Consider the following 25382-nt stretch of genomic DNA (forward strand, 5'->3'; position numbering starts at 1 on the left):
ATCTTGGATTTTTTGAGAAAAAGTGTTTTGAAGTTGACATCAGGCATGGAAAATCATTTACAATAATTTGGTGCATTCATTTTAATTTGTTTACCAATAACTTTTTTTATTAATCAAATTTTGTTAAATAATGTATGCAGTTTTTGTAGGTCTTAATATTGGCTACAACTTTTGTGAACATCTCAATTCTGTTTCTCTTACGCATGACGAACTATAAAGATCAGTGTTTTTCAGAGAATGTAAATTATTCACTGAAAAACAATATTGGTCTCTGCTCGCTCTAGTTCATCAAGTATAAGAGATACAGACTTGAGATGTTCACAAAAGTTGTAGCCAATATTAAGACCTACAAAAACTGCATACATTATTTAACATTTATAATTTTAAACGTCAATATCATGACGTATAAAAACGTGACACAATTTTTTTTTTACGAAATTCTGTTGATAGACAAAGTTAAAAGCAATAAATGTACATAAATACACTTAATTAATGTAAAATATTGTCCATACCTTCGGCTTTCAATGAAGGTGTATAACAAATATTAACGATACAAAACTATTCTCTGATAATACAAATTAATAATATAATAATATGATTTGTTTCAAAAGTGGATTAAGGTTCAATTTACTTTGATGCTTTTTCGAAAAATTCAAGAGCAGTTTTTTTCGACGCATTAGTTCAGATTGCAAAATGCTCGCACTATTCGATTCCTTTTGCTATTCTACACAAAATGACGCGAGCTTATAGCAATCTGAAATAATGCGTCGAAAAAAACTGCTTTTGATTTTTTCGAAAATGCATCAAAGTAAATTGAACCTTAAAGTAGTCAAAAGTATAAGGTATTGGCGGTACCATAAGGTTTCACGACTTTCCCATAGTTTTATTTTGCATTTATAAGTAAAATATTAAAACAGTTATTTTTTTTATCAAATTGTATTATTTTTAATAATTTCCATAATTTCTTATCAGAACCTATATCTATATATAATGAAAATGTTAAGCAAATGTGATCCAACAAATAAATGAAGATTACTTTAAATGAGCGCTGTTATACGAAACCACAGCTTTCAACAGGTTCTCTTCGTATTTAACATGATTCTCCGCCACTTTAAAGTTACTCCATGTTTGGATGAAATCATGATGCACTGCTTCTGTTGTTTGTTCCGTGAACCTGGCTAATCCTTTTCCTGTTTTCTTACAAAAATCGCTAATGTGATATTTGACAATATGGAATTTAGGGGTTACTGGAAGGTTTGCGGTAAGCCAACTTTCACAAAAAAGATCAATGGACTTTTCGAAATCATCGTTGAGCTCCTCGCCAAAACAATGGCTTATCATTGCATGCATGTTGTCCAAAACCTTTACCTGACGATCTAGATTGCCTCCTATCAAAACTGTGCGTTTATCCAGCAAATATCTACAATGACGCCCAGCGAATCAAAATTGCGCATGTCGAGTTGCATTTGCGGCAGCCGCCCAGTTTGAAGCGTAATTGGGCTCATTTTCGGCCACATTGTTGTAAACTGTGTTCATGAGGCCCAAAAAGAGGTGTAGAGCAGGTGGTGGACAAATATCCAGAATCTTTGTATCCTCATCACCGTTCAAGACAGGTTGATTTACACAGTTGAAAAAGTTTTTGGCATCTTTGTTGATTCCTCCAGATTCTTTCCAACTGTTCGCAAAAGTCCTGATGGAACCAAGTGTCCGTGCAAGGTCATTGCATGTTCCTAAATCACTTTTGCGTGCCGTGCAAAATGCACAAGGAAACGTTGCACTATTTGAAATTACTCCAGCCAAAATATTGATAACCTTGAGATCACCTGAAACAAAAAAAAGTTGAATAATGATAATGGGACAAAATAAATCTTAACTCTTCGACTACCACACTGAAAATGAAGTCGACACTTTTTTTCAAAATAATGTATCTCGGGTTCTACTCATCCTTTTTTAAATGTTTTTTTACCGTTTTAAAGGTTATTTTTTCAACTTTTTTGTGAACTAGCTGATAAGGCTACACGGTCATGTAAAACACCGCAAATTTCGGGTTAATTTCTGTCGAATTGGTAGACAAGCCGTTTCTGAAAGTTAAAATGAATTGATTTGGGGTTTCGTATTTTTGCCTGAAAGCTTATAAAATTATCTAATAGAATGTACCACTTACAAATTTTTAACTGTACTACTGACCGAGTTCTGGACTTTGAAAGATAACCGATGCAAACCTCAAAATGACATTTGTTTTCGTGAGATAATCATGGTTTTTTTTTCTTTGGATTTGTTTTACGTCGATCTTGTTTTCCGTGCTGAGCACCAATGCTACCGACGCCGCCAGGGAGGCAGCTCTCACACCTGGACCTTCCTTATCGACCCATCAACTCATGAACCGGGGACCAACGACATTACTTCCCGTGATCAGAAATGTTATGCCTCAGAACATCCCGGCAGCGCCGACTGGGATTGAACCCAGGCCTGCTGGGGTGAGAGGCAATCACGCTTACCACTGCACCACCGGCGCCGCTAGATAATCATGGTGAGCGACAAATTATCTCCCTACTGCTTGATAAAATATAGCTTTTGCATCACATTTGAAGTCAGTTTTCCACCAATTGACCACATTCATAATGTTTGAGGATGTTCTGGAAGAAAGTACGTGCCCTTACAGTGGGTTTAATAAGCAGATTGTTTTTATTTCAGTCAACCTACTTAGGTTGATTTTATTTCAATTAACTCTGAGTCACTATTACACATGACACTATCCTTCGTAAATTGAAGAAACTTTGTTGCTCATCGTCCAGCGAGCGCAGAATAGTGAGAGAAAATGGAGCCGCAAAGCAAGGCGAAAACCAATCTGTGTACATAATCAAGGCACCGTCGATTTTTTAAAAATAAATATGCAATCTGCAATATTATAACACATGAGATTGAACAAAAATATGTGTCTTACGTTATGGTTAACTTGCTGGAGATGATTGTCCCTTTAATAGTTCCATAGGCCATCTTCTGCTCGATCAGTTACCCAAAAAAAAGTAAACATGGAGCTTCCTATTCGATATTTTTATTGGCTTCTTGGTAAAAATACTGTGGAATTAAGCCATCATTTCTAAATTATTTAAAAATCATCGAACATTATTATGGTTTAAATTATCGAATTTATTGCGTGAGTGCGCGTGTGAGTGAATTCCAAAAAATGCCGACTTAATTTCTGGTTAGTGGCTCGGAGGTATATACAATATTTTGGTGCCCGTTCTCAAAGTCCTCTCATCCACAACATTTTTACTCTAATTTGGGAGGGTGCTGCATGAAAATTATATTTGCTTAGAATATTTTTAAAGGAGACAGAAAAATGTATTGTTAGTCAAACTTTTTCCTGCAAAAGTGCCCATGTAAGCCGTCCATATTGTAACTTTGTAAGTAATTAAATTGACTTCCCAGAAAATAAAATCTTAAAATACAATTCAAAAATGGGGTTCATTTGGAAAAATAAAGTTTTTTATGTTTTTCGGTGAAGAAAACATTTTTTTTTTAATTCAGACAATTTTTCATGAGTTACGCTTTTACCAAACTGTTGTAGAAGCTGGTTTGGAAGTCAAATGTTTAATTTTATTTTTTTATGCCCCAATAGTTTAAACTATTAAAAGATAAATAACTCCTAACCCCTAGCCTACCCCAATTTTTATTTCATTCATTCAGACCAATTGATTTGTGGCTTTTGTTTAGTTTGTTTAAATTTTTATTTATCATTCAGTCCTGATAAAAACAAATAATAATGCACCAAATACATTTCCGTTCAAGCCACATAGCAATTTTTACAAAAATATTGCACTTCTGTTTTCCTGTGGATTGAACAAATACATAAGCTACAATTCACACATGTTACTGTACTTCGTTTTCCGCACTCGCAAACAGTCTTCCTAGATTTTTTGGCGTGTGTTCTACGATCTGATGAGCAGTCTTTTATACAGCTGATTATTTTCTTTTCCCATCGATGTTTTTGGCAATAATACTGTTTGCACGTTTCACATGAGAGGGTTGTAGATTTGCGACGATTGCTACATATTGCACAAGAAATACGATTTTCAGGAGGGTTTGCAGAACTCTGAGCGTCATTTTCAGCATTTTGTGAGTATCCTGGCAGATTTCGTCGTACTTCATCGATGTGCTGCAATAACATGTGCATGTCATCTTGACATTCAAGTGGTATTCCACCAGCAACAGATTTTTCGAATCTCTGAGTAACGAAATCTTCTACCATAAAATAAGATGCATATTTTATAAATAGCGTTCGTCTGCCAGAATTATTTTTGTTCCAGTCAGGATATTTGGTAATGAAAATAATGTACGAATTATACAGAGCAATATCAAGAATATCCCAAAATAATCGCACAGGCCAACGATACGTGATTCTGGCACATGACGTGTCTCTTGTGACCTGATCTAAAGTATCAACTCCTGCTTTTGAAGCATTGTAATGCAATACAATATTTGGTTTATGTTTTTCAGAGAAAGATATGCCTCGAATATGAGGATTACTGGACAGCACAAGAACATCTTTGTGCTTTTTGGGTACGTATGAGGTTAATGTTAACCGTTTTTTGTGCCCAATTAAAGATGAATGCTCTTTGCGAGATTTTGAAGGCAAAAATGCTAACGGGATTTCTCTTTTATTTTTACGCAGAGTTCCTGTCAAGTAAGTTTTCCTCTCAAGTAGTTTTTCTGCCAAATCTACTGAGGAAAAAAAGTTGTCAACTACTACTTCTCTTCCCTGACCCAGAAAAGGTTGTACCAAGTCCATAACAACTCGACGACCTTGGTTCTCTTCTCGTATTTTAGGTTTTTTTAGAACTTTGACGGTTTTCTTTGATCGGATACACTTTTTCTTCAATTTGGTTGTGCTTCCTACTTCACTCGGCAACTGTTTACTGCTTCCTTGAGTTGTCTTTGACAATAAATGTGACCCTATAACAAGACCAGAAAGTTTCAATATATGTTACAAAAGTAGGAACACCTATTACCTGGGAAGTAAACTTGTAGATTGCGGGCGTAGGCATTTTCTGAATCTGCTGCAACCCATACTTTCAATCCATGCCGACCAGGTTTGTTTTTCATGTAAACTCCAAATTTACATCCTCCTTTGAATGGAACTAGCCTTTCATCGATTGTGATGATTTGGGATGGATTGTAGCTTTTTATACAATTGCTGACAAACTCATCATAAACCAACCGAATCGCCGCTAGCTGATCATTATTTTTGAGCAATAAACTACGATCAGTGCGACAATCAAATCGCAGATGTCTCATAATGGCTTGAAACCTACTTCTGGACATAACTGTCGGAAAAAATGCTTGGCGGAGAAAATATTCAGTAGTCCAAAGCGTTTTTATTGGTGTTTTTCGTTGTTTCTGTACACCAGCTATCATCAATAATCCAAAAAATGCCCAGACCTCTTTTTCCGTTAATTCCTTCCAGTCTTTCTCTTTGGGATCGTCGCGTCCATGTTCATTCGTATAGCGAATAATTTTTTGAATTATTCCATCAGAAATAAATAATTTAAAACAATCCATGATAGATGTAACATGCTGACTATAAGCACTCAATCCTTTATTGGGAGGTCGAACACGAAATATTTCAGAGGATGCTGGTGTTTTCGTCCATATGAATCCTGTCCAACAACATTTGATAAACTTTTTCTCAATTCATTCGATTTGCGATGACGTAGCCTTAAAACTTACCTGTTTTTGATTCGTACCACGCTTGTGAATGGCTCAGTGCTATATCCTCCAACTCTTCTTCCGCGCTAACAATGTCATTTTCTTTTGGATCCTCTTGTTCTTCCTCCCATACACTATCCACGTCAGATAAATCGATATCGGAATTGATGCCGATTTCAAAATCTTCCTCAGCTGCAGTGTCTGAATCCATTGTGAAAAAATGAATGAAGCACTTGCTAGGTCGGCAACGTCTTGTTTGAACAAGTTCGAAATGCGTACTAATTTCTTGTGCAGCGTGCTTACACATATAATAAACCATAGCTACTGTATACTGTATCCCCCCGAAGGACGCGGTAGGAACAAAATTGCACCCACCGCTTTCATTCAGTTGTTTTGTAACCAACCGATCTGATTTTTTTTGTATGTGATCAGTGCCCACCCTAGACTAATCACATACAAAAAATCAGATCGGTTGGTTACAAAACAACTGAATGAAAGCGGTGGGTGCAACTTTGTTCCTACCGCGTTCTTCGGGGGAAGGCAGTACCCCGAAGAACGCGTTAGGAACAAAGTTGCACCCACTGCTATGCATGCATAGGGGACAACAGCCCAAAATGCACCCCGGGGCAAAACGCCCGATTTGATTTTTCATAGCTATTCCACTCTTAATTCTGGGATTTTTTGTGCCGAAATGCTAGTTTAAGTACTAAACTAGCCTTGTGGCTTGTCAAATTAATGAATTAAAACGGGAATACCATGAAAAATCGCATCGGGCGTTTTGCCCCGGGGTGCATTTTGGACTGTTGTCCCCTACATATTGCGTCTTACGAATAACGTAGAGCGAGGAAAGGGGGTTTTCAAGGACACCTTTCTATTAAGGTGATTTGTTGTGAGATCCTTTTTTTTTGTAACCACTTCGAAACTTTAAGTGCACAAATATCAGCTTCCACGACACGTACTACAATGAAACTGTTACTTCTCGTTTCTTGCACTGCAGCATACACGAAGTAGTAATTTCAGGTGAAATGAGGCATTAATTTCCGAGATTTGTGAACGTGAAAATTTTTAGTGGAATTGCTTGTAAAGCCTACGTGGCGGCCATTTGTGGACTCTACAAGGAATCGCCTTAAATAATTTGCTGTTTTCTTCTTTGTTCTGAAATTGCATGTAAAAACTCCTCGTTGATAAACCTTTTTGGTTGCGCTGTATGGGTAGGAATGCATATATGTAGAGACATTTTTTTTAATAAGTAAGGAAGAGCACTGCTTAAGCGAACCCCACACGGTAATAAATATTGTCAATACTTCTAAGTATTGACAATATTATTGATGATGTGAATACATAAATATTGTCAATATCGATATATTCACGTCAATATAATATGTATTGACAATATGATTATTGTCAATAAAAACTGTCGTGTGGGGTGCACTTTAGGCATAGGACCCATTTGCGTCGTTCACCGCTACCTCTCGACTGTTCCTCAACCAGTTGAGCTAATTTCTTGAACGTGATGTTCAACATAATCTAGTTATACTTAAACGGAAAATCAGCTCAACGAGTTGAGGGACATCCGAGACACGGCGGGGGCGACGAAAATGGGTCCTGTGCGGAAGTAGTGCTCTTCCCTATGTAATCTGCGACATGTTAATGCATTACCAGATTGATCAAAATTATATCTTATAGTCTACATTATTTATATTTCATCGGGTTTGTGCGAAACATGCATCGCACGACATGTCCAACTTTAAAAGATAAATATTCCTTTGAAAGTCCCATGGATCATACTCCTACGGCTAGTACTTGGTCAGTAGTTCAAATAGAAAAATGACTATAGTGCAATCTATTAGATAATTTTGTAGGCTACCAGGAAAAATTGCGATGGGATAAATCAATCACTTCTAACTTGTTGAAACGGCTTGTCTACCGATTCGACAGAAATTAATCCGGAATTTACGATGTGGCCACGGAACTATATGACATAATCGATTATAACATAATAAAGGCAAACTAATACCCTTTCAAAAAAAACCAAAACATCGAAAATCGGTTAAAAAATGACGGAAATATTGCAAAAACAGTGAGCGACCTCCAAAAAATGTCGACTTCATTTTAGGTTTGGGGCTCCGAGGTATATAAAATGGTTCAGTGCCCGAAGAGTTAATCTCACCAGTCACAATTGCTTTTATTTTATGTGATCCAAGCCTCAACCACAACAGGGAAATGTTTTTGTAGTTCTCTTGAATTCCTGGAGCCAAGGCAAGAATGAAACACTTGCGAACACCGGAGTCTTTTAGTCCGGTAGAGCTCATTCCTTCTTCGAGGGTCATGATGATTTTAAGTGATCCTTGACCGCCATCGATCCCGATCTTGCAAATGATCTCTCCCGCATTACGTCGAGCTTTGACGCACACATCACAACAGATCGATTCTCTATTGCGAAGGATTTTCCTTTGCGTGAAGTCATGTCGCACTTCATCACGGAAAAGAAATCCTCGAGCTCGGACAACATGTTGCTTATAGCTGATTTGAGACCAGGCTGGATAATTTGACGACCGTTCTGTCTCATGTGCTTAGCCAATTTAAGCGTCTGTAATATCATATTATTTGTTTAGACGAACCAGATAACATACTGTTATATACTGACCTTATTAATACTCAGATTTAAGTCCGTTTTAATATTGAGTAAATCTTCGTGAGAGAACTTTGATTTTTTTTCCCGTTTGCTTTAAATTGAAATGCGTTGGTTTTCCTGAGACGTTCGAAAAACTAACTTCCGTTAGTTTTTTGTCAGCTACCTGTCGAATGGTTTTGGCAATAAAATGGTCCTTACTTTCGTCCGCTAATTCGGAGAGATTTTGCAGTTTCCGGGTTTCACTACATGTGTGTCGTTTCCCCGGGGAAACTTGCGTCAAACATGCTTTGCAGATTTTAATATAACTTTTTTTCTTTTTCAGCGATACCTTTTTCTTGCACATATCTACACATTTTAATTGCGCAACTCGACAGAGGTCACACTCAATATGGTTTGAACTTCTTGTACGTATCTTTGCTTTTAGATACACGTGAACCTCAATTTTCTTGAACGGCTCACCTTTCTTACACCGGTAAACGGCAATGTAACATGCGTGGCACAAAACTTTCGGATACCTTTCGTCTTCTACATTGAAGTCCGGTGAAAATCTTCCAACGATCGTCCCTAATAAAGTAGCGTGAATTTTTTTGGATGGAGCACAAAAATCACACTTTCTCTCTATTTTCCTCATGAGATTTCTTCATTTTTGCGGATATGCTTAACGATAGACCTCAATATTTACACGTGACAAAAAATCAATGCTTACTTAGATTACATGGCTGTCTTTGACTATCATGCCCATTGTTATCTCTTTTACACTTATGAATGATGAAAAATGCGAATGATTGTTGATCTAGGAGACAACTTTAATAGATCTTACGCAAAGTGGTCAAAATCAAGATGGTTGTTACTTGATTTGTATAGTCAGAGAATAGTTTTGTATCGTTAATATTTGTTATACACCTCCATCAAAGGCAGAAGGTATGGAAAATCATTTAAATTAATTTTGTGCAATTATTTACATTTATTTGCTTTTAACTTTGAGTATCAACAGAATTTCGTAAAATAGATGTGTCATGTTTTTATACGTCATGATATTGGCTAAAACTTTTGTGATTATCCCAAGTCTGTATCTCTAGTGCATGATGAACTAGAGCGAGCAGAACCCAATATTGTTTTTCAGTCAATAATTTACATTCTTTGAAAAACACTCATCTCTCTAGTTCGTCATGCATAAAGATACAGATTTGAGATGTTCACAAAAGTTGTAGCCAATATTAAGACCTACAAATATCGCATACATTATTTAACAAAATTTGGTTAATGAAAAGTTATTGGCAAATAAATGTAAATGAATGCACGAAATTAATGTAAATGATTTTCCATGCCTGGTGTCAACTTCAAAACACTTTTTCTCAAAAAACCCAAGATGAAATATTTTAAGTCTTTCACAGATTTGATTGTTCTCGGAAAAAAAAAATCCGTTCCCGAAAACGGGAACGGACCGTGAACTAAAAATCACGGCCAGCTATCCAGAACAAAATGTTCTCAAATATACACCGTGAACTATGGTTCACGGCTGTGGTTCACGAATATGGGAACTCTTTTTTTCCCGTGTTATCATCAATATTAACTTCCTGTGAAAAAAAATCGGAGGTACATGCAACTTGCATAATAAGTGCCTTCAGACATAGCGTGTGGTTTTATAGAAGTATTTCAAGCGGAAGATGAGTTAAACGATTACGAACCAATTACCGGCAGGGTTATTTGTTATCGATCCATGCGCACGGAATTTTCATGGTTCAAAACATTGATTTAGCTCCACCAAGTTCAAACGATTTCAAATCAGCTTCTGATCATTCTCACAAAATTTGTTCTCATTAGGATGCGAACTCATACTGCACTTGGCCCTTTGAAGTTCATGTGGGAATTGAAGAATTGAACGTTAGAATAATTAGTTATTAATTGATTAGGAAGATGATGTTCTTCTGACCTGGTTCATTTACTACTCAGCAGACAACATTGGAATAATAGGACAAAAAATCGAGGCTATTATGTCATAAGGGAAAGATGCAGTGTTGCCCTGATAACAGCCGATTAATCCTACCAGCAAGTTATCAACTTGGAAATTAATTAATAACAAATTTTCTTGACATTCAGTTGAAAAGTGGATTTCCACAAAGTTGTAGCTGGAAAATTTTAACGTAAGAGGGGGGAGGGGGGCTCCGATGGACAACTTTTCCGCAAATCATTATGGTGCAGGGCTAGAACGATGAGGACAAAAATACACTTTTCTTATAGTAATTCCCATATAAACTTCAAAGAGCCAGTGCAGAATCAGTTCGCCACCAAATTAGCTCAAATTTTGGGATATTGATCAGCCTGATTTGGATCCGATTGATCTTGGTGGATCAAATTGATAGGTATTTTGCAGCTGGCAGAGAACCAATAGTTCGGAGGGCCCTTTAAAAAAAAACTTCGTTGTTGAAATTGATTCGTGTGACTTCATCCATCAGTATTTTCATCCTTTTAAGTTGTAGCCGACATCACTAGTTTATTCAAACATGGTCTTAAATTTGAGAACTGTTAAAATATATTTAGACAAAAAGCATGGTGTGTTCGTCCCAAGTAGTAGTCAACCTGAAAATATGATGAGAAATAAGAAAACTGGATTGTAAATTTTGGGATGAATCCAACATATTTGTCACACTAAACGGTCAGTATCTGAATCGAAAACCATGTTTTCCAAAATGTTTATTTAGTAGGCTCAATATCCTTGAAAGTTCTGCGGAGCCAAAGGACTAAACAAATATTACAATGGAGATCTAAATCGATTTCCTATATTGTTTGTGTGCTTGCAACGCATCGAATCTCGACAGATCCGCAAACCCTTTCTGCCGAGGATGCTGTTCGTTTTTGCATGCTTTATCGGCCTCCTGAGGGCACGTCTATTATCACCACCTCTTCATGCAGCACCTCTACCACCCAAGCAACACACTTCCATCAACATAGGTTGCTGCAACTAGATTGTGACTAGAATAAGTTGCAAACAAGTTACCACGACTTTTCAGTGACAAGTGTGCTGCTAGGGCACTTCCTCTGTTGATTTGCTGGTGCTGTCTGACAATGCACCTACAGCCACTACACTGTTATCCGAGGATAACAGGAATTTTGTACTTTGACTATATGTTTTTAGTATTACTTCTACGTGAAGTCAACGATTTACATAGTTGAAGATGCTAATTTCAAATAACAGACTGTAGTGGTAATTTTTATACGATAGATGGAGTAGATGAAAGCATAGAGTTGATAGTTCCGTTAGAGTACGGCAGTGTGAAGATTGTATATAGATATTAGACAAGCGAGCTAGGACAACTTTTAAGGAAGGTACAAATCGGTTTTTCGGAAGGTGTAAATCGTTGACTTCACGTAGAAGTAATACTAAAAACATATAGTCAAAGTACATAACTCTGGATGGGAGCATACCATCAATTACTGTCAATGGTCGAAAGGTACAGTAGCAGCACCTACCCCACCCGTGTCCCCTCGAGATCGTCAAGTCGACGATGACAGGAGCACATATCGTGGTAGGGGTAAACAATAGTTGCAATTTCCAAACCTACGACTGGATGCCTTCCTTCAAATAACAACTGAAGTGCGGTAAAAAATCGGTAGAACTGTTTCAAACACACAGTTGGTACATGAGCGGGTCGGTTTTCATCTCTTTTTGCCAGTGGTGGCGTGGGGGACACCCCTCACCATCCCTCTCCAAAGGGGGAGTTTGGTAAAGAGAGATGAAAAAACCGATTTGTACCTTCCTTAAAAGTTGTCCTAGCTCGCTTGTCTAATATCTATATACAATCTTCACACTGCCGTACTTTAACGGAACTATCAACTCTATGCTTTCATCTAATCCATGTATCGTATAAAAATTACCACTACAGTCTGTTATTTGAAATTAGCATCTTCAACTAGGAATTTTGTAGTTCTTCAAGAAACTTCGTGGTACTTCAGGGAACTTTATAAAAGTTCAGAAAACTTTCTTGAAGTGCAGATTTTTGTTTAAAGTTCAGCTAACTTTGTAAAACCCCTCCGAACTTCAGAGAACTTCGTAGAGTTTCATCGAACTGATTCGGTAACTCTTCTTCTACGTACCTGAAAAAGTTATAAGACAACGACACTTCATACACCTCGCAGCTCGTAATTGACAGTATGGGCTGAATGAGGCTATTCATACTGTCGCTAATGTGATTAGTAACACTTATGCTACGTTTGACTCTAATGTTCCGTTGACTGTTTTCACTAGAATACTGTCCTGATTTTGAATGTTGCTTTGGTATTATTATTATATTTTGTTTTATGCATTAAAACCAACTTACCTATGTCAGATGAATCATGAGCTAAATTTAGTGAAATTATTTAAAGTTCTGAGATCATGGAAAAGTTCAGAAAACTTCGTAGAAGTGGGAACTTTATACAAGTTTAGGTATCTTCGTAGAAGTTTATTGTTTGATGGCAGGGAACCTCTTTATTATTCAGGGACCTTTTTTATAACTTCAGAGCTTTGATGAAACCTCATGGACTTTAAATAGTTCAGAGAATTCCGCTCAAATTCTAGAAATTTCGTGCGTCGAACTTTGCGGAAAATGAACGAGAAACGTAGACGTGAAGCAAGCTTTGATGAAGTTTTGTGGACTGCGCAATAATTTGAGGAACTGCGTATAACTTCATAGAAATACAGGGCATTTTGAAAAAGTTCAGGGAATTTCGACTTCATCAGTGCCAGTGGTGTTGAGTACTTGGCACTGATGAAGTCTGCAAGTAGTAGACGAAATACGCGTATCTGTCAAAAGATAAGCAATTATAACGGAATTTAAAGGAAATAAACCAACCCACTCAAAGTTCCCTTTTTGATGATTACCTTTCTAATTTCATCGATGTATGGACGAGGTTCATACTGGGATACTTTAATCGATGTCGACAGAAAATCCTCAAGTTTCATCTTAAATGCTTCGACTCTTTTTTTTTTTGCTCTTAGAACGGCGGTTCAAAGGCTTCCCGAGTCTCATGTGAGCTTCCACTGATGCGTAGAAACTATCAGCAGCCATGAAGGTGTGACCTGACGCAAAATATTTCAGTACCACCCACAGATTAAATTTTTTAATTTTAATTGTGATGTAAACATTCATTCACGTAAACTTAAATTTAATTTCACGCAACCGAGCAACTTGTAAACAATGTTGTTTACAAAGATGGGCTTTTGTATACAATATTTCCTACATTGCATGAAATTTGCCAGATCTTTACATGATATATAATGTAAACTTATATGATATATGACGCTCCATTTGTGTGCATCATATTGAACAGAAATTTACACTACTTTTCGAACTGTGCCTCCTGTACCTGGATTTCTTCTGAATCTATCTGCAGAATCAAGTACAAGAAAAGATACCAGTTTTTATTTTGTGCCGAGCAGTTATCCAACCAGAGCACAATTTTGTTCTTATTGTTGAATCGATTAATTACTAGTCCCAATCAGCTAAGTATTTCATTTGCTGCCAGAATAAAAATTTACATTAGCCCAACGTTTGATTTTGATGTCTACATCAGCATCGAAATCAAATGTATTCCTGATGTCAAACATTAAAAAACATAATGATTTAGTTGTATTTAAGCAAGGTAACATGGTGTATTCATCAGAAATTTTGGAACAAAATGTTGCTATATTCTAATGTCGTTCTGACGTCAAGAATTTCAATCTTTTGACATTAAAACCAAATGTTTTAGGGATGTTTTCGCATGTACATAACGTTAGAACTAAACGTTGTTCGGATGTTTTCAATTGTACCTCATGTTTGTTGTACTCTGATGTTTTCAGATGTACAAAACGTTTAAAGTAAACGTTGTAGATGTTTACTAATGTTTTTAGATGTACAAAATATAAGAATCAAACTTTTCAAATGCTTTCAATTATATTTACAACACATTAGAATTAGAAACATGATCGTGTAAACACTACACACCATTGTTGTTAGATAACATCATAAAAATGCGTACATAATAGGCAATGCTGAAGCTCCCGTTTCCCACCAGTCAGTTAACTGACCTTAGCTAACCTAATATCATTGCGGCAACTCTCTATGCGGCAGGGGAACTATGCCATTCGCGCGCTAAGAGTTATTAGACCGCTGACATAGGCGCCAATTCGTAGGTGACGAGACACTTGGTGACATTACAGTGAGCTTGGCGATTGTTATAACATTTTTAAGCGAACTACCATATAGAGGTCGAAGCGAACTTAAAATCCCATATAAAAAACCCGAATTGACAAAAATTTCACTTCGCCTGGAACTATAAACAGATACGGGGGCTTATTACGGACACCCGTAATAAGGCCCACGACCCGACATCGAATTTTGTGGATCTCATCTTTTTCGCTTACGTTAACTTTGTAAACGCATGCAGCTGCTCGCGAAAAGCTAAGTAACTAAGCTAAAATTAAAAGTTTCGATCTGTCAGATTTTAACTTCACCGGAAGTGTAAACTGATCGATTTCACTTCACTTGAACTCAAGCTGAATATTGCATTAGGTCCTAAATAACATTGATTGATTCTCTTCGTCGACTTTGTCTTTCGTTAACAACTTGAGCACATAACCGTTTCTTGTTGTGTTTGTCGTATTAGATGCTAGATAAAACCTACTTTTACCGATCTGTGTGCTGAAAATACCTGGGAACGACTTTACATGGTCATGGGGATACAAAGAGAAACTCGACGAAGGTTTGCAGAATCATAACTGTAAAGTCTTCACTTACATCTCCTTAAAATAGAAAACAGGTTTAGTTGAACAGCATTGCCAATAGGTAGCTAGCCACACGAAAGACAGTTACACAAACCTTCGGAATTACTAACAAAAGGATTCTCCTCTATTTCATTTACGATCACCTTGATGTAGATATCTTCCATCTGGGTCAGAAGTTGCCAAAGCGGAAGCAGAATTGTAGCCAGATACTGATTGACAAACTTGGGCATGTCCGAAACTATGTACTTCAGAACTAAAATTTAACTTCAACTGTAAACATAACTTTAACTTTAACTGTAACACATAACATAACGTAACATAACTTCAACTTAACATTAATAAAACTTTAACTTAACGTCAACTGAACCTTACCTTAACTTTTACTTTAACATAACTTAACATTATCTTTAACATAACTTTAACTAACCTTTAACTTAACTTTATAATAACTTTAAATTCAACATAACTTTACCTATACTTAAACATAACTTTAACTTAAATTTGACATTAACATAACTTTAACTTAACTTGAACTTTAACATAACTTTAACTTTACAAAAACTTTAACTTAACTTTAATTTAACTGTAACTTAACTTTAACATAATTTTAACATAGCTTTGATATTAATTTAACTTTTAAATAACATATAATTTAACTTAAACTAAACTTTACATAACTATCACTTAATTTTAACCTAACTTCAACTTAAATTTAACATAACTTTAACTTTAACTTATCATTAACATAACTTTACCTTTACTTTAACTAAACGTTAACATAACATAACTTTAACTTACCTTTAATATAACTTTTTTTTGTTTTAACGTCGGTCTGTGTTCCGCAATCTAGTGCCAATCACCGACGGACATCGATTGCCATCCATTGACGACAATCGAATGTGCAGGAAGCCAGCTTCCACACCTGCGTAGGATATCGCACCCATTCAAACACACACATGGGCCGGGACTAATGGCTTTACTTCCCTTCCGAAGGAAGACGTGACCAGAGATTTTTATGCCTCAGAAAAATCCCACCGACCTCGGCTGGAATTGAACCAAGACCCATTGGGGTGATAAAGCAGTCACGCTTAACACTACACCACCGGCGCCGGCGATTTTAATATAACTGTAACATAAAATTAAAATATTTTCAACTTAATTTTAACTTAACTTTAACATAAACTAAACTTTATTTTAACTAAACTTTAACATAGCTTTAACTTTAACATAACTGTAACTTACTTTTAACTTAACTTTATCTTAACCTTAACTTAAACATAACTTTACCTTTACTTTAACATAACTTTAACTTATCTTTATCTTTAACACCTTGATGTAGATAGCTTCCATCTGGGTCAGAAGTTGCCAAAGTGGAGGCAGAATTGTAGTCAGATACTGATTGACAAACTAGGGTATGTCCGAAACTATGTACTTCAGAACTAAAATTTAACTTTAACTGTAAACATAACTTTAACTTTAACTGTAACACATAACATAACATAACATAAATTTAACATTAACTATAACATAACTTGAACTTAACATTAATAAAACTTTAACTGAACCTTACCTTAACTTCTACTTTAACATAACTTAACATTATCTTTAACATAACTTTAACTAACCTTTAACTTAACTTTATAATAACTTTAAATTAACATAACTTTACCTATTCTTTAACATAATTTTAACTTAAATTTGACTTTAACATAACTTTAACATAAACATAACTTTAGCATAACTTTAACTTTAACAAAACTTTAACTTAACTTTAATTTAACTGTAACTTAACTTTAACATAATTTTAACTTAATTTTAACATAGCTTTGATATTAATTTAACTTTGATATAACATATAATTTAACTTAAACTAAACTTTAACATAACTATCACTTAATTTTAATCTAACTTCAACTTAAATTTAACATAACTTTAACTTTAACTTAACATTAACCTAATTTTACCTTTACTTTAACTTAACGTTAACTTTAACATAACTTTAACTTACCTTTAACATAACTGTAATATAAATTTAAAATTTTTTCAACTTAATTTTAACTTAACTTTAACATAAATTAAACTTTATTTTAACTTAACTTTAACATATCTTTAACTTTAACATAGCTTAACTTTTACTTACTTTTAACTTAACTTTATCTTAACGTTAACTTAAACATAACTTTACCTTTACTTTAACATAACTTTAACTTAACTTTAACATAACTTTAACATAAAATAAACTTAAACAAAACTTTAACTTAACTTTAATTTAACTGTAACATAAATTTAACATAATTTTAACATGGCTTTGACATAAATTTAACTTTAACTTAACTTTAACATACCTGTCACGAAATTTTAACATAACTTTAACTTAAATTTAACATTTTAACTTTAACTTAATTTTAATACAACTTAAGTTTTACTTTTACTTAATTTTAACTTAACTTTAACATTATTTTAACTTAACTTCAATATAACTTTAACGTAACTTTAACTTAACTTTAACACAAATTCCACAAAAAGTTTGGATGATATTCCGAACACATCGCTAAGCTCTTTCTTATGGTTATTTCTATTAGGGTACTCTCCAGGACATTGATTTTTCCATGGAAAAATCCAGCTCCAGGTTGCTAGCAGCGATCTTAATATCTGAAAGTCAAATGGGAGAAATTAAACATCACAACAACATAAGATAGCATAAAGAAACTTACCAGAAAGTGAAACATCGCTAGTCTTTTCATGATATTCGCAGTTCCAAGGCATCTCCGGGGTAGCTGAAATCGAATCCGGATGATCTTGGCCATCCGATAGCCACCAAACACGAAACGGAGGAGGAACTGTACCGATTCAGTTTTTCATCGGCTCACTGTCACATTTTCGCCCGGCCTTCATGAGGTTGTAGTGTCATAGGATTACCGCGGATACACTTGTATGACAAGCTATGAACATGAGGATTAGTGGTATAATAATAATGAGCACTATACAAAAACTATTCAAGTGTCACCATGGATGAGGATGAGTGTTATTAAACAAATAAGACTCATGCTCATAGTTTGTCATGCAAGTGTATCCGTGCCGTGGCAGATGTATTCTAATAGGTATCTTATGCGTGCATCAATTCAGTGTCAACATTTCAAAGGGGCGTAATTGCTTTTGTAAACAATAGCTTTAACCGTCAATTACTCGCGAATAAAAGCTCACACATGAAAATCAATGACTTCAACAGGTTGAGGAATGTATCCTCTACCAGCTGGAATTGTTAATTTGGGCGGGTGAGCTTTAATTTGCGAGAAATCGACGGCTAAAGCCATTGTTTACAAAAGCAATTACGCCCCTTTGAAATGTTGACACTAAATTTACATCGTGTTGTTTGGTTCTGTTGTCATTGGATGTATCTGATGTTTTAGGTGTACAAAAAATTACATCGCAATGAAGTTAGATTCTCATGTAACGTTTAATTAATCATTTTGTTCGAACATTTTCCACATAGATGGCGCTGTTCTGCTGGTAGGAAGTGATGAAAACCCTCATATAAAAATTGAGAGAAGTGGGAATAATTCGCTTTCGGTGTATATTCAGGTCAAAAAAAGTGAACGACAACCTAAAGAAATTAATCAGGGACTTTGTAGTTCAATTTTTTCCCGGAAATTATTGTTAAACAAGCTAAAATTAAATAAAAATGATTTTTCCCCATACAGTTTTACCTGATTTACTACCAGCTCCCAGAGAGCCAAAACATTCAAATTTGAGAGAGAAAAGTTGCTCTCCCGACCTCAATCTCTCAACATGCCATGTATTTTGTTGACACATGTTTTGTGATTTCCCTTTCACAGATTACAAAAGAGAGTACCTGACACTACAAAACATGTCTGGTACCTCTATTTATGCATTTACTTTAACATTTGAAATCCCTCCTTTTTTACATATTCTGCGCAAAAGATACTTTATGCCCCGCCCCATACATAAAATTCGGCGGGAAATTATGTGAGGGGTGAGCTATTTTGTGTGCAGAATGTGTAAAAAAGGAGGGACTTCGAATAATAATGTTAATGCATATATAGAGGTACCAGAGATGTTTTGCACTGCAGTGTCCTCTGTGAACAATTATAAGAAAACAGATTGTGTGTAGTTTCCGATAGATGTCACCACAAACAACTGCTGTGACATCTTATGGAACATGAATGCAGAAGCTTGACAAAATGATTAATTCTGATATCAACGTATGTGTCCTGATCTCAAATTTTACATCGCCAAGACGTTTGATTCTAATGTAACGTTTGAGGCTAATGTATTTTTATGTACTTGGACGTCACAATGAAGTCTGAATACATTAAGGGTACGGCAATACACATTAAAATTTAATGTTTCGAAGATGTCTACATTACAATTTCTATTCTGGTGATTTACCTGCAGTTGGTTCATCCCAAATGCAGGCAAGCACAGGGCATACCTTTGTGTAGCTTTCCACTGGATCAAACGTTTCGTTGAAAACCAGCATCCTCTAGTAAAACACGACAGTTTTAAGCCCTTCGAACCGAGGTATCTGGACAACCGAAATGAAATCCAAATGTTTAATGAAAACGATTACATTTTTGAATTGTTCTTGAATTATACCTTCTGTAGATCAATCGCTAGCACAACGCATCCGGTTTGAACTTCTTATCACGATAAATATTCCTCGAACTATTTTCCAATAGTACCTGTGCATCCAAATCCTCACATATTTTACAGGCACCTTCTCCAGGAAGGGGATCAACATTGTGTGTGGTGGAAATCTTCAATAATGCACTTTTCACACTGCTTGTGATCCAGAGCGATGGGTTATCTGCCCCACACCGACGTCAATCCAACTGCACTTCTTTTCAGACGCTTCACAGCTTGCATATGGTGCCTGCTGTTATATTCGTTCTATCAGCTCCTCCGGCAACATCAAGGTTGCACTACTGACATCAACATCTAGAGTTGCACCCCTTAAACAACAACGCATTCCCCGCTTGAAGTTGTGCGGTGCCCTCCTCGCAACTGAACTGTTTTACTGAACCACTCCGGCGAAGTCTACTGTTGGGTGGACTCAACAATTGTACTCAGCTGGCTGAAGGCACCACCTACAATTTGGGTCACGTTCGTGGCCAACCGAGTATTAAAAATACAGCAAGCAACTCAGCACTGTGCTTGGCACCATGTTGCTGGCCAACTCAATAGGTGTTAATGGGTTAAACCTATTGATACCGATTAAATCTTTAAAATCTAGATTTGGAATTTGTCAATAAATGGCTGAGCTATGATTTTTCAAACACTGCAAGTTTGCCGTTACACATTTTATCGGAGACATCTTAAACGCTGTCCAGACTGAGCAGTTATAACATGTTATAACGGTTGTCAAATAATTGCAACACAGAAACCACCATCAAGATAGCGCTATAACATGTTATAAATCTGTAGTATGAACGTACTATTATGCCAGTCTGGACAGCGCTTTAGAAGTAATTCTTAGAATAGAGAAAATGTACGTCATTATTATGAATGTTCGTGTAGGCCGGCCCCAATGCGCCTAAATGTATGTATGTATGTCATAACACAAGAAAAGGCCACATACTTTCAACATTTTTCGCCTCGCCTTCAATTGAAGAGAATTTATCAACCGCCTTTTACGTACGGTTTAACGTTACAGTGACCGCAGGATGGTATGTTTCCTAAAAATCCACAGTAGGTATATATATTTTGCTATGCACCTCGAACCAATCTTGCCGGGAGCTTATGCAGCATAAAAGCACCACACCTACCTACAAGAGGCAGACGGAGCATACATATGAATATGTATTTAGTATGGTATGCATGGATTAAGCGTCTAGAGAATGTCTGCCTTCGCATAGAGCGGCAGGGCTAGTCGCAACGTATACACAAGAACAACCATTGGGATGATTGGAACTCGGCAAAACGCGGCCGGGCGATGATGTCACTACTGATACTAAATAATACACAAACACCGGTACGTGGATTGGAATAAAGTGTGAGGTGTTGTGTCACGCGGGTCTCGTTTTATGTGTTACAATACGTTGCAAACCCAGCAGTGCTACAATCATAGACAAACATACATCTCACTCACTATTGATTTTATATGTCTGTTCAACGGGTGCACAAAGTCCACTTTCACACTCTTATTTAATAACACCATAAAACGTCAATTTAGACTGATCACGTCTTCAGCAAAGTTGCTAGGTATGACGTGCTGCATCTTTTGAAGATTTGAGTTTTATAATTATTCCCTCTAAAAGTGAAATCAATTTTTTGACGTAGAACTACGTCTTTGTCGACTATACTGGGGTGCAAATCAAAAAATAAGTGTGGTGAAATAGTGTTTGGTTTTGAACGCTTGTAACTTTGTAATTTATATATGAAATTGAAATCCAAATACGCCAATCGATAGGATATTACATTACAAATCTGCTGAATTGCATATTTTTCCAATTTTCTATAAAATAAAACCTTTCAAAAATGTACAAATGATAATTTTATCGCTGTTTTCATGAAATAAACGTTTTTTTCCCAAACCCAGTCGTCATAATCGAGTACCACTTGGTTGCACATCGTTCTGCTTGAACCTGAAAAGATATAAAAAAAAACCCTGCTGTCGTGCCTCTGCTCATAACCGCTTCGGACGGCGTGGCACTTGGTCTGCAGCAAGCAGGAGCAAGTCAGCGGGTAAAGGTGAATCGCGGCGTGATCACCTTCTCACAACCAGCGATGGGCTGGAATGAGACTTGGTTCCCGTTTAACTAAAATGAAACGTGGAAAAGTTATATATGCAAAACACCCCCCTATAACGACTACCCGAAAAAGACATGGACTTTGACGATCACGATGACAAATATGATCAACATCACCCAACGGTTCTTTCGGAACAACAACATCAAACTGCCCTTTTAATGGCCACAAATAAAATTAAAAGAGTTAATTTTAAAATGTAATTGCATATAATGGGAATTCAAACTGTCCTCTCTACGCCAAAATATATAACGGCTTGTTTAGGACCCCACATTTGAATTTTCATAATTTATTACATTCCAGGAAAAATACTTGAACCAACATTGAAAACTAACAAAAACTCAAATATTGTTGATGTTAATGTGATCAACAAATGATATCTATGTGCCGGACACATACTTAATATGTGTACTTATAAAAACCATGCGTGACCACACATACTATTCATTTGACATATAAATTTCATGTGTAATTCTGACTGGATTATGTTTATGTGTGATCAAATGAAAATCATGTGGAATTTCACATCGAAATTTGTCAATAAAAATGTGTAAATTGTTTTGAGTGAACCATAACCAAAACATTGAAATACTTTAAAAATTTAAAATAAAGTGTAATAGTCAAAAATGCAGGACATAGGGTAAATGGCTCTAACGTTGGCCTATGGATCTGCGATTGGGCCCATCGCTTAAAAACTGCTATTTATCAATTTTATCTAAATGAACGCGTCATTGGGACGGTACTAATGGATATTTTGGTCGCTATTGAGAATTTAGTCGATTGCTGAATTTGTGTATAGGCGATGCATCAATTTTGCGTGGTTCACGTCATGCTGCGGTCGTGCCTAGAACACAACCCCTTTTTTTTAAATATCGAGATAGTGAGTTGTTGTCTCCAGCAATGATGTAAAAATAGTTGTTACAAACAACTTTGCTGAAGACTTGAAAATCATTTATTTCAGTCAAATCGAGATAGAAAGCGTTTTTTAAGGACAAACCCCAAAAACACGTTTTTCATCATAATTAAAAATAAACAAAAAATAAAACATTCAAAATTCGTTTTACATCCCATCTAAACCGTATATTTCAAAGGTTTACATTACTTCTTAGCCTTCGTTTTAGCCTTATACATCTTTGATACCGTTATTTTTGACACTAATGCATAACAGGAGCCACACATGTTGACTTTATTATGTGTAACACTCAGGTTATCAACAATACATTTCGCGTAAAAGTGTTTGATAAATTCCGAGTAAACCATCCAGCGGAATACCACAAATGTAATAGTTCTTATAAAAAACAACATTGTTTTCGATATTTCCTCCTTATTGAAATATATTTAAAATAAACCCAATTTGATATGGAAAAAGCTACTTTGTGAATTTAAACCCAGTTTTCTCAACAATTGTGCGTGCTTAAAAAAAATCTAACTAGTCGTGTGGACTCAGAAAGGTCTATTCAACAAAATCCAAGCTTAATATTCAAAGGAAAAAGCCAAAATCTATCTTGGCTGAACATAAAAACCAAATTTTAATTAAGATACGTACTTTTGTCAATTTAAACCTGGCTTTGTGTGTGCTTAAAAAATAATCACGACGTATGAATTCAGGTCCATTATATAAAATCCAAGCATAACTTTTGAAGGAAGGTATCAAAATATAAACTAGCAGAAAAGGAAACCCAAATTTCTAAAAAAAATACTTTTCAAATTACAAACCCGGTTCAACCTTCACGTATGGATTCAGTAAGGTCCATGCAATAAAATACAAGCTTATTTTTCAAAGATATGAGCCGAAATGCAATTTGGCAGAAGCGAAAAATCGTATTTCTATGAAAATACGTATGGATTCAGCAATTCTTTAAAATCCACGTCTATTTTTCAAAAAAAAAATCACAATACGTATTTTTGAGAATTTAAACTCGGTTTTCACAAAAATTCAAAAACTCAACCTTTATGACTTAGCAAGATTGTATAAAATCCAAGACTATTTTTCATAGATCGGAGCCGTAATTCAACTTTGCAGAACAGAATATCAAAGTTTCTATGAAAGTACGTACTTTTGTGAATTTAAACTCGGTTTTCTCAAAAAATGATAAATTCAACCCTCATATTCTATTCTATAAAATACAAGCCTAGATAGGACCCAAAATCCAACTCAGCTGATCAAGAAACCCAAATTTCTATTAAAATATGTACTTTTGTGGATGAAAACCCAGTTTTCTCAACAACAGGTATGAACACACGAAGGTCCAGTCTTTAAAATCTCAGCATAATTTTCAAAGGATGTGAATCGCACAAGAACAAGGAAGGGGTCTAGTGGAGCGGAATCAAGGTTAAAAGTTAGTTATAGCATTTCAGGGAAGCTCAAACTAACATTAAGTATAAATCATTCACTCAACAGAAAAATTGGGACTCCCTAGGGAAGGTATTGAACCACTTCAGAAACGGTTGGACTTCGTTTGGAAAGTTTAAGCTCAGAAAAGTGTCGGTTCACTTCGAAAAACTTTCTACACTTTAAGGAAAGGTAGATGACCTAAACGAGGTTGTGTCCTTGCCAAATGCCAACGCAGTTATCAAAAATCTGGGGCTCGCTTAGGAAAATGTCAAACCCGTTCTGAGAAGTTTGAATTCAGTTCGGAAAAGTTGAATCAATGCAGGAAGTCTTGGATTAATTTAGGAAAGGGATTAAATCAGGTAATGTGGGCCTTAAAGCCTTTGGAAGATGATGATGAGGTGTAGGCAGCTGCGTATTCAGTGACGGCATCACGGATCACATTTTCTCGGCACACCTTCAGCACACCTCGGGTTTCCTCGTACATCAGACCGGATATGAGCTTGACACCACCACGTCGAGCCAGACGACGAATGGACTGGATGTTGAGAAGAGAATTGTGAGAAAATATGGTACCAGCAGAGCTGGTTGTCTATATAACAGGTAGCTAACTGCGCGTTCGCATTTGTGTGTGTATGCCCCGAAATGGGGAAGCATCGGTCGCGAAGCCCGGCGAAGGTCCAGAACCCCGGTGAAGGAAGTTCCGGTGTGCCTATCTCGAACAGGTTTGCTGTTCTCCCCATGGATGGGAATATCCAGCCAGCTGTGTTGGAAAAACGCAGCAAGAAGAGGAAGAAGAATCGAGGCCAATCCGATGGACATCGGTGATTTCGGCGACGCCATCGGCAATGAAAATCCTGCCGGCCCGAGTGCGGCAAAAGTGAAGCTACCTCCATTGGTAGTAAAAAATGCCCATCTCAACGAGCTCATCGCGGATCTGGCGTCGCTGGGCGTCAAAGCCGAATTCAAATTGGGCAGAGTCGGCACCAAGGTGGTGCTCCGTACCAAAGCGGAGTATGACTTGGTCATCGCCCACCTGAGGACTTCCAAGGTGGAATTCTTCACCCACGATATCCCCGGTGAAAAACCGTTCAAGGTCGTCATCAGGGGCCTACCAAATTTCGACCCGAAGTTTATCGAACATGAAATCAGGGACCGGTACAAGCTGGCCCCAAGTGCCGTGTATCGAATGA

The 25382-nt window shown here is 36.3% G+C and overlaps 1 protein-coding gene across 1 annotated transcript in view; it reads left to right on the top strand.

Moving 5' to 3' along the window:
* Samuel (SAM-motif ubiquitously expressed punctatedly localized protein) overlaps positions 1-25382 on the top strand; it is a 760488-nt gene that overhangs the window by 203018 nt on the left and 532088 nt on the right. The window lies entirely within an intron of this gene.

Source organism: Ochlerotatus camptorhynchus, unplaced genomic scaffold (genome assembly GCF_037179485.1).
Source record: "Ochlerotatus camptorhynchus isolate MF236.1 unplaced genomic scaffold, CSIRO-AGI_Acam_v1.1 ptg000432l, whole genome shotgun sequence".
In the NCBI taxonomy this organism is placed as follows: domain Eukaryota; kingdom Metazoa; phylum Arthropoda; class Insecta; order Diptera; family Culicidae; genus Ochlerotatus; species Ochlerotatus camptorhynchus.